The 15,200-nt window shown below is 39.7% G+C and overlaps 1 protein-coding gene and 2 long non-coding RNA genes across 3 annotated transcripts in view; 1 reads left to right on the top strand and 2 right to left on the bottom strand.

The window, feature by feature from the left end:
* Positions 1-15,200, bottom strand: part of LOC145420005 (uncharacterized) — a 108,723-nt gene that overhangs the window by 40,077 nt on the left and 53,446 nt on the right. The gene's annotated exons all lie outside the window — the stretch shown is intronic.
* Positions 5,313-8,075, top strand: LOC145420007 (uncharacterized). Its single transcript, XR_013901286.1, has 2 exons — positions 5,313-5,665; positions 6,546-8,075. It is a non-coding gene; the product is annotated as an uncharacterized LOC145420007 (long non-coding RNA).
* On the bottom strand, positions 11,785-15,040 carry LOC113036473 (uncharacterized). The gene is made up of 2 exons (XR_003274460.2): positions 14,903-15,040; positions 11,785-12,969 (listed from the first exon to the last, which is right to left on the bottom strand). It is a non-coding gene; the product is annotated as an uncharacterized LOC113036473 (long non-coding RNA).

Below are 15,200 nucleotides of genomic sequence, written 5' to 3'. Positions count from 1 at the left end.
ACACACTGTACATAAATGCCACTTGTTTTGCACATATCCAACTCTGTATATTTTTATATATTTTATTTATTATTATTATTTTATTTTTTTTACTATTTAATTTGTAAAACTGTGTATACACACACACACACACACACACACACACAGACACACACGTAGGATAATATTTAGTATACACATCCAGAAATGCATACACTATTATATATTGTACATATATTTATTAGTTTCAGATGTAGCCATTCTTGTATTTTGCTCGTTTATGTTGTTGTGTTTGTCTGTTGCTTGTGGGGCTCGCACACAAGAATTTCACTCGCATGTGCTGTGCCAGTGTGCCTGCACATGCGATGTGACAATAAAAGTGATTTGATTTGATTTGATGTCACAGTACAGAAACTGCTTTACTTAAAGTCACTAATGATCTTTTAGTCAGAGCTGACTCTGGTGTTCTCAACATTCTCATCCTTTTGGATCGGAGCTCAGCCTTCGACACCATCTCTCACTCTGTACTTCTAAGCAGACTTTCCTCTCTCGGCATCTCTGACACACCCCTCGCCTGGTTTCAATCATATCTCCTTGACCGCTCCCAGTTTATTCAACTAAGATCATTCCGCTCTCGTCTATTCCCCGTCACCTCTGGTGTACCCCAAGGCTCAGTTTTTGGCCCTCTTCTCTTCATAATATACATCCTCCCTCTAGGTACCATTTCCCGCAAATTTGATCTTCAGTTTCACTGTTTTGCTGATAACACCCAGTTATATCTCTCTTGCAGACCTGATTCCTCCGTCCCACCTTCCTCACTTTCAGAATGTCTATCCGAGTTAAAATCCTGGTTTATCTCTAATTTTTTCAAGCTCAATGAGGATAAAAGTGAAATTCTTCTTATTGGTACCAAATCCAACCTTTTGAAGGTGAACCATTTCTCTCTCACTATCGATAACTCCACAGTTTTCCCTTCTCCTCAGGTTAAGAGCCTTGGTGTCATCCTAGACAGTTCACTATCCTATAAATCTCACATCAATAATCTCACCCATTCTGCCTACTTCCATCTACGTAACATTAACAGATTACGTTCTTCTCTTTCCACCCAGTCTACGTCCATTCTTGCCCACAGTCTTGTTACCTCCCGTATTGACTACTGCAATTCTCTTTTGCATGGTCTCCCCCAAAAATCCCTCCATAAGCTTCAACTGGTTCCGAACTCTTCTGCCCGCATTATCACTAGAACCCCCTCCTACCAGCACATCACCCCTGTTCTTCAGGAACTTCACTGACTCCCTGTGAAATTCCGGATAATATTCAAACTTCTTCTGCTCACCTTCAAGGCCCTTCATAACCTCGCTCCTTCTTACCTTTCTGACCTGTTAAGCAGTACCTGTTCTGCCCGTTTACTTCGATCTTCTTCTTCTATCCAGCTTGCTGTACCTTCTTTCTGCCTCACCACCATGGGAAGCAGAGCTTTCAGCTGCTCTGCTCCCAGACTGTGGAGCTCTCTACCCCCATATATAAGAAACATTGGTTCTCTCCTCCAGTGTAAATCCCAACTCAAAACCCATCTGTTCAAATCTGCATATTCACTGTGAAACTGTTAGTTAATTTAATCTTGTGCTTTTTGTTTTATTGTTCTTATTTTGACATTGTTTTATTATGTTTTGATCCTATTGTAAAGTGTCCTTGGGTGACTTGAAAGGCGCTCATAAATAAAATTTATTATTATCATTATTGTTAATATCAGTACAATCCAAAGATTGCCACAACATCCATATTATATTCTTCACGGTCATTACAAATTAAATACTTGGGATGGTTCTCTTGTCCAGCTCCACGTTTTATAACACTGTTCAGTATTTCCCATAAACTTTTAATATTATTTCTATTTATATCTAATTGCTTCTTATAGTATTCCTTTTTACTATATTTAAGTATATTAATTAACTTATTTTTATATCTTTTGTATCTGATTTCAGCATCTTCAGTTCTCTTTCTTAAGACATTTTTCTTTATAGATGCATTTTGCAGACCTTTTCTTATCCATGGACAGCCCATATATTTATGTTTCCTACTATATTGCTTTATTGGACAGTTGGTATTATACAATAATGTAAACATTCTAAGGAATTCATTATACGCACTATGAACGTCTTGTTTCTGATATATTTCACCCTAGTTCTGTTTCATTAAATCTTTTTTCAAAGCATTCACTCTTTCTTCTGTTCTTGCTTGTCTGTACTGTTTTTTACTGTCCACTTTATTGATCTTGTAATTATTATCATAGATGGTAAAAATTGGAAGATGGTCACTTATGTCTTTAATCAGGAGTCCACTTACAGTCTTATTTTTAATGTCATTTGTAAAAATGTTGTCTATGAGAGTTGCACAATGTGATGTGATCCTGGTAGTCTAGTAATTTTTCTGCATTTTGGATGTGAAGGAGCTTTACCTCCACAATTTCAAGGATATTTTTCTGCTGCAACCTGATAGTGGAAATTTCCTCCATTAAGAAGTAAAGAGATCTTTTAATGTCCCCGACTTCCTCAGCTGATGGAGTCTTCTTCAGCCCCATTGTATCTGGTTCCACTGGTAGCAGGTTCAGTCAGCTGTTTCCTCGGTCAGCTGTTAGCTTTCTCAGCTGTTAGCCTGGTAGCTTGTTGGCTAGCCTGCAATTACCTCTTTAACTTTGATAATCCAGTCCAATATCCTGTATCAGAGTCATACAGTTATAACAGTCATGATTGTGTTTTTGAATGGATGTCCAAGGTGTAGTTTATACACTGGAGTAAGTATCTTGTTTGCACTAAAGAGGTTTGATATTAATGTTATAGACGGCTGTAATGCAGGCACCCAAAATGCAGACGGAGACGGGAAACTCAAAAACACTGAAAGGCAAATAATGCAAAACTTTACTGGGACATATATAAACTAAACATACAAAGAGGCACACGGGGGAAACGCACAGCCATGAGGAAGAATGCGACACTATACTTAGAGAGACAGCGGCAAACACAAAGTACAATGACAAGGGAACAGAAGACACATAAGGAACGCAAGACTGACACATGAGTTTGACAGAGAAGTGGAGGAAAGGTAGATTAGAGGGAGCGAGGGAACGAGAGGAGACATGAGAAACATAACAGGCAGGGGGGAAGAGAATGAAACATGAGGAGGGAAGCAGGACACAATAACTCACAACATATATAAACACAGACACACAGAGAGACACAGAGGCCAAAGACACAAGAGGGAATCTGATAATCAAGAAGCTAAACAGGGAATATAAGAAACTCAAAACAGAATAACTAAGACTACAAATGAACCAGAGTATGAACTATGATACAAAGTAACACTAAAACACAAGACATGCAGCACTATTAGTTCTAACAGTCTCAGAGTAGCATTTCTAATTCTGATTGAATCTGTCAGAGAAAACGGCAGCCTCGAGCAAGCCAGGATATTAATTTATAGAAGCTGTTAAAATTATATGTCTAACGTTAAAATGTTGGTGACACAATAATTTCATCCTAATGGTACTGACATATTCATAGGGTTAATTTTTGAGACAAAATATCATGAGGTAGTCATGATTTTGCAAATATTCCACCTTGTAGTGCAGTTTGCACAAATTGTTTTAAAAATGCACTCAGCCTGCAAACATTACTGATGAGTCAAGATCTGCACAAAGTGACAGAAACACTGAAGTAGCTACACATTTTATTCTTATTGTCATGTATGTCCTATTTATCAGGTGACAGAAGAACCAACACAAAGCTCAGAGAGTAATGGTAATACAAGATCACAGGTTACATTGGATGATGACTTGGTGGTTCATGTCCGTTACGTTACTCAATGAGAGTAACATATTCTGAATACTTTGGATTACTTAATATATTATCACGCTATTTACAACTACATGAATGTACTATTGCTGTGTGATTTGTTACTATTACTGTAGGTTCTTGCCATACCAATACCAACTAGATTTTTAAATCTTAATAAAAAATGAGTAACAGTAGGTGGACATTAGGTAAAGCTGCACTTTTCGCAGCGATCTCGTATAGAAAACTATTCCGCAGGTACAGTGTACAGTCGACTCTTAATAGCTTACTTACAACTGAGGCTACATTCTTTAGGGCTATGCCTGGAACAGTCTGCCTGTTGCTTTTATATTAAATAATTTTTGAACAATAATTGAAAAAAAGAATTTCTCTACGTCATTATGTGGGCTGCAAGTAGGGTGACATGGGCCGCGCGATTGAGACACCGCCATTAGAGCCTCTTAATGCGTGTTTTTTTGGGGGGTTTCTGTCGGTATGGAATTGCCAAAAACAGAGAGGGCATAGCCGAACATATGAAACAGGAAAAGACCGCCGTGTAATCCCTTTATTTCAAAAAAGTAACTGTATTCTGAATACCACCATTTTAAATGGTAACTGTATACAGTTACTCATATTTTGTATTTTAATACGTAACTTCGGTACATGTATTCCGTTACTCCCCAACACTGAAAATAAATAAAAGAACATTGAAGTTCTTGAGATGTTCAGTGCAATGACACACAAACTAATCCAAAAGTTAACAGCTCACATCATGACTTATGACCTCAAAGTCTGCCTGGATCTAAATGATGGAACCATGCGGACCTCATCAACAGGGCCTGCTGCAGCACACAAACAAATTTATATATATATACACACACACACACAAATATATATACATATAAAAATATAAATTTGTTTTATTTTTTTTTAATTACCTCTTCATCTGCTTTCAGCTGCACAAACTCAAGTCTCACATATCAGTGACAAACCACAGTTGTGCTGTTGGAGCATCCACAGCCTCTATGTGAGTGCACTGCAACATCATGACATGAAGAACACTGGAAACTTAAACCCACTTTCAGTCTAACTTTAACTTTTTATCGCCAATAGACAAGTTGGCAAAATGTAACACTCAGAACATGGAGTCAAAAAATAATACTAAAATGTTTAATTATTACTACATTACCTTTGACTACAACTCTTGTTTGCGAGCAGCTTATTGATCTTGATAAATATGTGCTGCTTACTTGTGTAAAAACAGTGAAATATAAAAAGTGTTTACTAATTTGTACCAACGTGAGAGAGAAATGGATCTGAAACCACTGAAACCAGAGTGTTTGCAGACACACAGATAATGAAGACATGCTGCTCGGAAATGCTAGATACAGATAAAAATTGTGTGTGTGTGTGTGTGTGTGTGTGTGTGTGTGTTGAGCCAAGATTGCCAAACTGCCTAACTGCCTTAGTCTTCCTCCCATTAGGGCCTACATGGATGACATGACCATCATTACAACAACAAAACCATGTACTAGGCCAAGGGCGTAGATTTGGCATGGACAGAGGGGACATGTCCCCACCAATAATTTGATCTCTTCAAGTAAAGAAAAACAAACGCGATAGAAAGAAAAAAACGATCTGTCAACGTCTCATTCAACCAGCGGTGAAGAAAGATTTAAATTACGTTCTCTACCTCATGTGACAAATATGGCCAATGTGATTGGCTGTGCCTTTCAGGGAGCTCTGTTTAGTTTTAGCAGCGGCAAGCCTGCACTGTGAGGACCTGCAAATAGGAGAGGAGGATGGCAGCAAAAAGGAAGAACCTGGATATAAGAAAGTATTTTTCAAAGAAACCTGTAAGTCACTTAAAGCCAAGTTCACTCATAAAATGTGTCCGTCATAATAACGTTACAGGCTATGCTAGGCTTTGGCCCACATCAGTCTAAAACTGTATGTAACCATGAATAACGTGTTTTGGAAACTAACTGCACAACAGGCAGCACTATTAGTTCTCTCAGTCTCAGAGCAGCATTTCTAATTTTGATTAAAACTGTCAGAGAAAACAGCAGCCTCGAGCAAGCCAGGATAATAATACTAAAATGTTTAATTATTACTACATTACCTTTGACTACAACTCTTGTTTGCGAGCAGCTTATTGATCTTGATAAATATGTGCTGCTTACTTGTGTAAAAACAGTGAAATATAAAAAGTGTTTACTAATTTGTACCAACGTGAGAGAGAAATGGAGCTGAAACCACTGAAACCAGAGTGTTTGCAGACACAACACACAGATAATGAAGACATGCTGCTCGGAAATGCTAGATACAGATAAAAATGGAGTGTGTGTGTGTGTGTGTGTGTGTGTGTGTGTGTGTGTGTGTGTGTGTGTATTGAGCCAAGATTGCAAAACTGCCTAACTGCCTCAGTAATTATGGACCTTATAGTCCTTACAAACACTGTTTCACTAACTTCAGTAAACATTTTGCATACATATGTCACACCGTGAACTCAGCGGTGCACGAGCCACTGCAGTGGTTCAGACTGTTATCACACACAAACAATCAATGCAGGAGAAGTACCGCGTGCACGTGGTAGATGCGGTCATTTACACAGTGCTTCATGCAGGTGTGATAACGAGACTGTTTGACTGCTGCAGGAGAAGATTGTTGATTTATGTATCTGTGCATTTTCAGATTTTTGTGTTCCAGCTGTTGTATGTTTGTTTTTTCTTACAGGTGGAGCAGTTGGTGATTGTGCATTTCTATTTGGACTCTATTCTTTTATTACATCTTGCACTACAACCCCCATGCACCAATGCCGTGCACCGGGTGTGGTAGGCCTTTGTGTTGCTAAGTGAACGGAGTTGATTCAGCACAGTCCTCCAAGCTATGTGCAGTAAATGTACTATCGTCAAGTACTGATTATTATCCACTTTTTATACTTTTTCTATTTTTTTGCCTTTTTGTGTCATTTCAGATATTGTGTCAGTCACTGTTCCCTCTGAGCACTTGAGCAATCGTGCACTGCTAACACAGTCTCCGCGCACTGAAAATCAGCGAAATAAAATAACTACATGTATTTACTTTTATTCCAATTCAGGCTTGATTTTTTTTGTGCGCAGCGCAGATTTTCTGTGTGGGGAGACCGTGTCAGCAGTGCGCGACTGCTCACGCGCATAGCTTTATTACTTCTGCTGGATTACTGCAATTCATTATTATTAGAATGTCCTAAAAACTCGGGTTCATTATGACATCTATAAAGAGAAACTTCACAATTATAATTTACAACTGAGGAGTGCAAGGAGGTCCTACTTCTCTGACATCATCACCAAAAACAGCCATAATGCTCGGGTCTTATTTTCTACAGTTGACAGGCTAACAAACTGTGTCAGTGGCAGCTGAACTTCATTTGACCATGGCCTGCAATGACTTCGCCAAATTCTTCACAGACAAAATCCAAAAGATTAAACAAGCAGTTGGTACATCAACAGCAGATTCAGGATATGTACTGTGTCCACCGAAAAACTGTTTAAACACCATCAAACAGTTTCACCCGATTAACAGCAAAGACCTGGAGGACATCTTAGGTCAACTGAACTCCTCCTCCTGCTGTTTAGATGTCCTGTTTTTCAAAAAGGTCTCAAAGACTTTAGAGTCAGACCTGTTACAGATCTTCAACTTTTCTTTAATGTCATTTGTGTTTCCAGAACCACTAAAAACTGCTGTAATTAAACCTATATGAAAAAAGGACAATCTTGACAAGATACAAATGAAGAACTACAGGCCGATCTCAAATCTCAAATCTCCCTGCTTGTTTGTTTGTTTGTGTGTATTGCTAAATTAAAGTACCTTTTTATAAAAGAGCTTATGAGGTTCTCAGTGGCAGAATATAATCTGCAATAAGACGTTATTTTTTAGCAAAGTCAAAGGAAAATAAGAAGGTACAATCTGCACAGAAATGAACATTTGTGAGATATAGAATGAATTTTGATTTTACAAACTTTTCCCTTACTATTTTTTTCTGTTTCCATATCAAAGCTGAATGATACAGGGCTGGCGGTCCATAAAGATGACTGAGGCTCAAATTTTGTATCTCTATATGTAATCATGGGAAATGAGGGATTTGTGTCTGGTCACAACATACCATGAGAGTGAAGCGATGATCATGAGTTGTTTGTTTGGTTTTTTTACTGTTTTTGTTTTTTTTTTTCATGTGGATGACTGTCATAATTACAAAACTTTCAATAAAAAAAAAAGAAAAGAAAATGTGCAATTCACTTGTATTTTTACTTTTATTTTTATTCCTATTTATTCTATTTATCCCCTTCGTATATTTTATTTATATATGTCTCTGTATTTATGTGTGTGTGTGTGTAATATTCTGTAACTCTGTAACTTCTGTCAGTGCTGTGCTTTTGGAAACCGAATTTCCCAGAGGAACCCACCTGAGGGATTAATAAAGTTTTATCTTATCTTATCTTATCTTATCTTATCTAAATGCTTCAGTGTTCCTTGATGATGTAATAAAGATTTGGCGTTCCTCCTCCAACCACAAACAGGAAGCTCATGAAGCGAGCAGTGTCAGTGTTTGTACGACACTCACCAGGAGACCTCTGAGCAGGATGGCTGCAGTCGCACAGCTCTGCTTCTCCCTGCTGTTCACTCTCATCAGCAACATTCATGCAGAAGAACTCATGGTCATAATCAAGGAAGAAAGCTCTTTTGAATTCAAGCTCCTAGGTGAGGGTGACTTCTGGATAACCTCCAACATGTTGGTGGTACATTTCTCACTTTGGGAAGAGAGTCCCCACATTACATGAAGATGTGACAGGACGAGTCTTTCATTCAGCATTAAATGGTTCTTCTTCATTTACTCTCCATAAGCTGACCCACTCGGACTCTGGACTGTACCAAGATGTGTGCTGGACTCAGGGCAGCGTGACATATGAGAGAAACATCAGCCTGACTGTGTGTAAGACAGTAAGTAAGGAAACAAGTTATATTAAAACTCTTGAAGCAACAGTGGACGTACGATGTGAGGGAGCAGGTGAGAATCTGACAGTCCAATGGATCAAATATGAAAAGATGCTTGGGGACGATTTATGGACTGGAGGTTTCAGGTCGCTTTACAGCTGTGAAGGTCAAACAATGATACAACGATACAAACTTTTGGTGTGCCCCAAATTTGGTCCTCCTGCAGTAGAGGTCTTCTCAGAGGGAGATGATGTCACTGTCAGATGTTCAGCAAAAAGTCTATTATTCATGAGGTGGATCATGAAGCCGATACAAACAAAAGGAAAGATTGTGCACTTTGATATTCATTCTGATTGGCTTATTAAACAACTTGGCAGGACAACTCTTTCTAAAGACAGACTGATATTCTCTAATGTCTCACTGAAACATGCAGGAGAGTATTGGTGTGCAAAGATAAATTCAGATGATGAGTGTGTGTCAGGACAAAAAATTTGTTCTGATCTACAGAGAGCCCTTTGGGGTTTACTCGACCTTCTACAGAGTCAGGTGGATACTGCTCAGCGGTCTGCAGGTGATGCTTTGTGTTGTTGTGGTCTGTGTGATACAGAAAACCAGGAGAGGAGAGCAGCTTTCAGCTCAGACACACACTTAGTATGCTCATCAGCATTTAGAAGAAGAAGAAGAAATCCTTATCACCATTTATTATTATTATTATTATTATACATAAAAGTAACAACATGAAAAAAACTGGACTTCTTTAAGTTGCTTGAAGACGTTTCACCTCTCATCCGAGAAGCTTCTTCAGTTCTAAGGTCAAATGGTGGGGAGTCCCAGATTTAAGCCTAGTGGGAGATGGCTAGTGGACCCCACAGAGGGACAAAAGGACCCCCTGATGATCCTCTAATGGCGTTCTTAAAGTCAGCAAAGAGGCACAGAAAAGAAGACCAGACACCAGCGAGGGAGGATAAGAAGGACAGACGCAACAACATTGTCATCCCCTATGTAACCGGTGTATCAGAGAAACTCAGGAGAGTTTTCTCCAAGCATGACATCCTGGTTCCCCATCCCATTTCAGACCCAGCAACACGCTCAGACAAAAACTGGTTCACCCGAAAGACAAAACTCCAAAACACAGACTTAACAATGTGGTGTATGCTGTACAGCGCAGCGAGGAATGCCCAAACCTCTACATCGGAGAGACCAAACAGCCACTTCACAAGCGCATGGCACAACACAGAAGAGCCACCTCCACAGAACAAGACTCGGCAATCCATCTGCATCTTAAGGATAAAGGACACTCTTTGAGGATGCCAATGTTCACATTTTGGACAGAGAGGACAGATGGTTTGAAAGAGGAGAGAAAGAAGCCATTTATGTCCACTGTGAGCGACCATCTTTGAACAGAGGCAGTGGTTTACGACACCAACTCTCTGCCATCTATAATCCAGTTTTGAGATCCCTCCCCAGACGCCTTAATGCCCACTCACATCCTGGGCCATCTGACCTCAGGAATTCGCATGATAAGGTGGGGCCAGGTTTCACAATGAACACACCCGAAACTCTGGCTGATTGGGACCCACACCCAGTTTCACACCTTGGCTCATGTGATTAGAGGATCATCAGGGGTCCTTTTGTCCCTCTGTGGGGGGTCACTCCCACTAGGTTTATATCTGGGACTCCCCACCATTTGACCTTAGAACTGAAGAAGCTTCTCGAATGAGAGGTGAAACGTCTTCAAGCAACTTAAAGAAGTCCAGACGCTTTTCTTTGCAAGCTCCTTTGACTACGATGACCTGGATGACTGAGAACCTTCACAGACAACGTGAAAACAAAAATATTATTGTAGAAATGAATATATAATATCATAATATTTAGACTTTAGAAACTTTATTGTCATTGTCACGAGAACAACGAAATGAAGAATGGTCCCCGATCATTGCATCATCCCTAGCAATATCAAAATATAAATAAAACAATAAAATTCAATAAATAAATTAGATAGAATACTTAAAATACTAATAAGATGTAACAGTAAAACATTCACATACATGCTTCAGACCGTGCATAGATTAACACAAGAGTGGCGTGATGGACATTTTTTTGTAGTATTCAGATGTGTTATTGCAGTTGGATAACAGCTGTGTTTGAGTCTATTAGTCCTTGCTCTGATTGCCCTGTACCGTCTGCCTGAGGGCAACAGTTCGAACAGGGAGTGGCCAGGATGTGAGGTGTCTTTTATGATGTTTTGGGCCTTTTTAAAACAGTGGGCGTTGTGTAGAACTTCCAGTGTGGGGAGAGGGCAGCCAGTGATCTTTTGGGCGGTGTTAATGATCCCTTGGAGTGCTTTCCTCTGAGCCCCTGTGCAGCTAGTGTACCAGATGCATATGCAGTAAGTTAGAACACTCTCAATGGTGGCTCTGTAGAAGGACACCAGCAGTCTCTGTGTGATGTTATTCCTCCTGAGAATTCTCAGGAAGTACAGTCTCTGTTGGGCCTTTTTAAGCAGCTCGGAGGTGTTCACACTCCAGGAAAGGTTCTCCTCTATATTGACTCCCAGGAAGCGGAAGCTTGCCACCCTTTCTACACAGTCCCCATTTATGAATAGTGGTTGGATCTCTGCCTTTTTCCTTCTGAAGTCTATTATGAGTTCTTTGGTTTTTGAAGTGTTGAGGAGGAGGTTATTGGCCTTACACCATGACGTCAGCTGCTCCACCTCGTCTCTGTACGTAGACTCGTCTCCCTTGGAAATGAGCCCCACCACTGTGGTGTCATCTGCAAATTTCACAAAGATGTTGCTGTGGTGGCGAGGAGTGCAGTCGTGTGTGTAGAGAGAGTAGAGCAGTGGACTGAGCACACAGCCCTGGGGTGAGCCAGTGCTGAGACTCAGGGCTGAGGATGTGTGATATGGACTTTACTGCTTTGATTGTGTTTTTATATTCTCCATTTTTGTTAGGAATCATTTCTGAAATAAAATAATATCAAAATATAATTTAACAGAAGATGAGAAAATGCTGTTCCATATTTCACTGCAGCGGGCCTTCATTCATGATAACCATTAACACAGTAAATAAAGTGACACAGATCATGCAAATGTTCATTCTAACTGTATTTTCCTATTCATGCCAGTTTCTAAGCTCACTGTTGAACTCTGAAGATCACACTGCTGGAATAAAAACTGCTTCTTGTTGAGTTGTTGCTTTGCATGAAAAACGCACATTTATATAAAGTCAAGTGTGTTTAAGGCTCGATATAATCAGTTTGCAGTAATAATGCCCTTTGCTTAATTCCAAACAAGAAAAATGAGGAGGCTGAAGAAAAATCAACATGCTGTTTATATCACAAATAACTCTTTGGGTAGAAATTGCTGAGCAAAGGGTCTGAGAATTAGGACTCAGGTGCAGATTCATCAAGAGGAGCGTGGCGTTATTACCATCTGTTCCACCCTATAAACACTAAATGCATGTGAACAGGTGACCGGCACAATGAGCTGAAGAGCACAAAACATTATTTACCTTCAGATCACGAGCCGTCGCAGTCGGACATTTTTGAAAAGCAATAAATTGTGTGCCAAAGACTTCTTATTCACATTTATTTGACACATATAAGTGTAACTACAAACTCACAGGCTAAGCCATAAATTTAGCTGCAAAAATATTCCTGTTCACAACTTTCAGTTACAAAACTGACACTGTGCCTCTTCAGTAAATCCAGCAGCTTTTTAACATTAAACACTTTTTGCTGCAGATGTTAGTAAATTTGACCCAAAGTGTAACTTTTCTTTAAATTTCCGGTGTTTGTACTGAACGGATATTTTTCACACATGCGTCTCATTTAAATGACCTGCATGAAACAACAAGGTTAGATCATGTTCTGGTGAAGTAAGATGGGCTTTTTTTTGTCCATCTTTTGTCTGGATCTAGCACATGCTGAGACTTGGCCCCTGTGGGAAAGGGGGGGTGACAAGCGGTTCTTGGGTGCCTGGGGCCCTAGGACCTCATTCTTACTTCTTGTACCAGGGTGGCTGGCCTTTAGCGGCATCGTGGGGACCCTATCTGGGGCCTCCTTCCTTCTCCTTCTGGGATGCATGCGCCGATGTCACTGTTTTGTGCGCTCTCAGGTCTTCAGTACTCTTCGGGACTGCGGATGGTCCGGTGGTCCTGGTTCCATCTCTCTCTCCCTGTGGCTCCTGGGCAACGATTTCAAGTACATTTCATGTCAAAGACACACCCCCTAACTTTCAAATATGAATGTTATTGTATTTCACTGGTAGTCTAAGTCTAAAAAACAAACAAACTAATATGTAGTTGTGTTTTTCTCGACGTTATTGTGTTTTACTTGCACTTTTCAGTTGTGGTTGCTGACAATAAATAATATTGATTTGAATAATTAATGATTTTAGTACGAGATACTGATGAGTATAGATAACTATTTCTCAAATATTTTGATTCAATTTTAAACTAAAATGTAAAGTACATGCAAAGGTATTCTGTGAACCACATACTGAATTTTTTGTCTGAGATAAATGTAAATAAATACCTTATTTTAACACAAACGTTAAAATTTGAGAAATTTATTTCAACTTACCAAACTCAAATAATTACTAAAAGGATATTCATAGATTTTATCAGGCTCATCTAGCTTATATTTATAGTGATATTTACCAAGCCTCTGAATTACTTTTTAGAGTGTATATGGAATATGGCTGAAGTAAACTAAAGCCTAAAATACTTAGTAATTTGTTTAATAGTAATTTAACATTACATAATTCACATATAAAACTATGAATTGTAATTTTAAATAATTTAAAAGCATGTAGAATAGCGTATGCAGGCAAGTATATTTCTCCTTTTTTTTATTATCAAAAAGCAAAGACAGAAAGGAAAAAAAAAGAAACAGGGTAGGGTTCGGTGGTTGAATCATCCGTCCCCACTAATGCCAAAACCAAATCTACGCCATTGTACTAGGTGACTTCTACAGAAGCTCCAGGAAAACATAGAATGGGCAAGAATGGAGTTTAAGCCAAGTAAATCTCGCAGCATCTCCATCATAAAAGGAAAACTGACAGCCGAGCAACTCTATATCAGTGGGGAACAAATTCCAACAGTCTTAGAGAAGCCAATAAAGAGCCTGCGACGGTGCTACAATGCAGACCTCAAGGATACGTGGCAACTAGAACTAAGGCAGAGCCTGGCTGATGACCTAAGGCGGATTAACAACACTGCACTCCCAGGGAAACTGAAGCTATTATTACCCAGACTAATGTAATGGTAAATGTTCTGTATTTGTATAGCGCTTTATAGTCCTAAGGACCCCAAAACAATTTACACTATACACAATAATCCACCCATTCACACACTGGTGATGGCAAGCTACATGTAGCCACACTGACAGAGGCGAGTCTGCTGGACACTGGCGCCACCAGTAGGCAACCGGTAAAGTCTCTTGCCCAAGGACACAACGACCGAGACTGTCAGAGCCGGGGCTCGAACCGGCAACCTTCCGATTACAAAACGAACGCCCAACTCTTGAGCCACGATCGCCTTTGACAATGTACAAGATCTCAATCAATCTTGCCAATCGACTAGAGAGGCTATTGAGCTCCTACGTTAAGAAGTGGCTCAAACTTCCCAAATGCCTCAGCAGTGTCGGACTCTATAGCGATGGGATACTGCCATTGCCCATCCCTAGTCTGGTAGAGGAGTTTAAATGTGCAAAAGTGAGGCTCACGTACTCCCAGGGCCCAATAGTGAGAGGCACTGCTCCCACCCTAACAAAGGGGAGGAAGTGGACAGCCACATCTATGCTAACGTTGGGATCCTCGAAAGAGTGACCTTTGTCTTTTAGATGCAGATGAAAACAAGATAAAAAAAATACAGTCATGACATACATATGTGCAGCATAATATGCATTTATATACCACCCTGCTACTACATAGCATATGTCTAATTGTCTAATTAATGTCTAATTATGTGAACTTGTACTATCGATGCTATCCCAGACAACCTCCAAAATCGCGGGTAACTAGCTTAACAAAAGGATTAGCTTTACAGCCAAATACTGCATTGGTGGGCAACATATTGCACAAAAACAAAGTTACAACTTATACTTTAAGTACATACCAGCGATACAACCACAAACAGAAGATGCAGACAGTATTTTCTCCGACAGGACACCATAAACTGCGTGCCGATATGTTTCACTTCTTTTGCTCACTCGCTTTTCTTGACTGAGCTGACTTCCTGTTCAATAAAGTTTTTTCTAAATAAAGCCGTTTCTGAAGTGCATTACTTGGAGCAACCACAGAGGGCGCTGTAAACACATAATGAATAACAACTGACTGAGAATGATATTTTGGTGATACAACATTTCACAACTTTTAGTGATAACAGAACAGCTGGTAAGTTATTGCAGTGCCAG

This window comes from Astatotilapia calliptera, chromosome 14, assembly GCF_964374335.1.
Source record: "Astatotilapia calliptera chromosome 14, fAstCal68.1, whole genome shotgun sequence".
Classification (NCBI taxonomy): Eukaryota; Metazoa; Chordata; class Actinopteri; order Cichliformes; family Cichlidae; genus Astatotilapia; species Astatotilapia calliptera.
The sequence above is the reverse complement of the archived record's forward strand: the minus strand, read 5'-3'. Positions and strand labels throughout refer to the sequence as shown.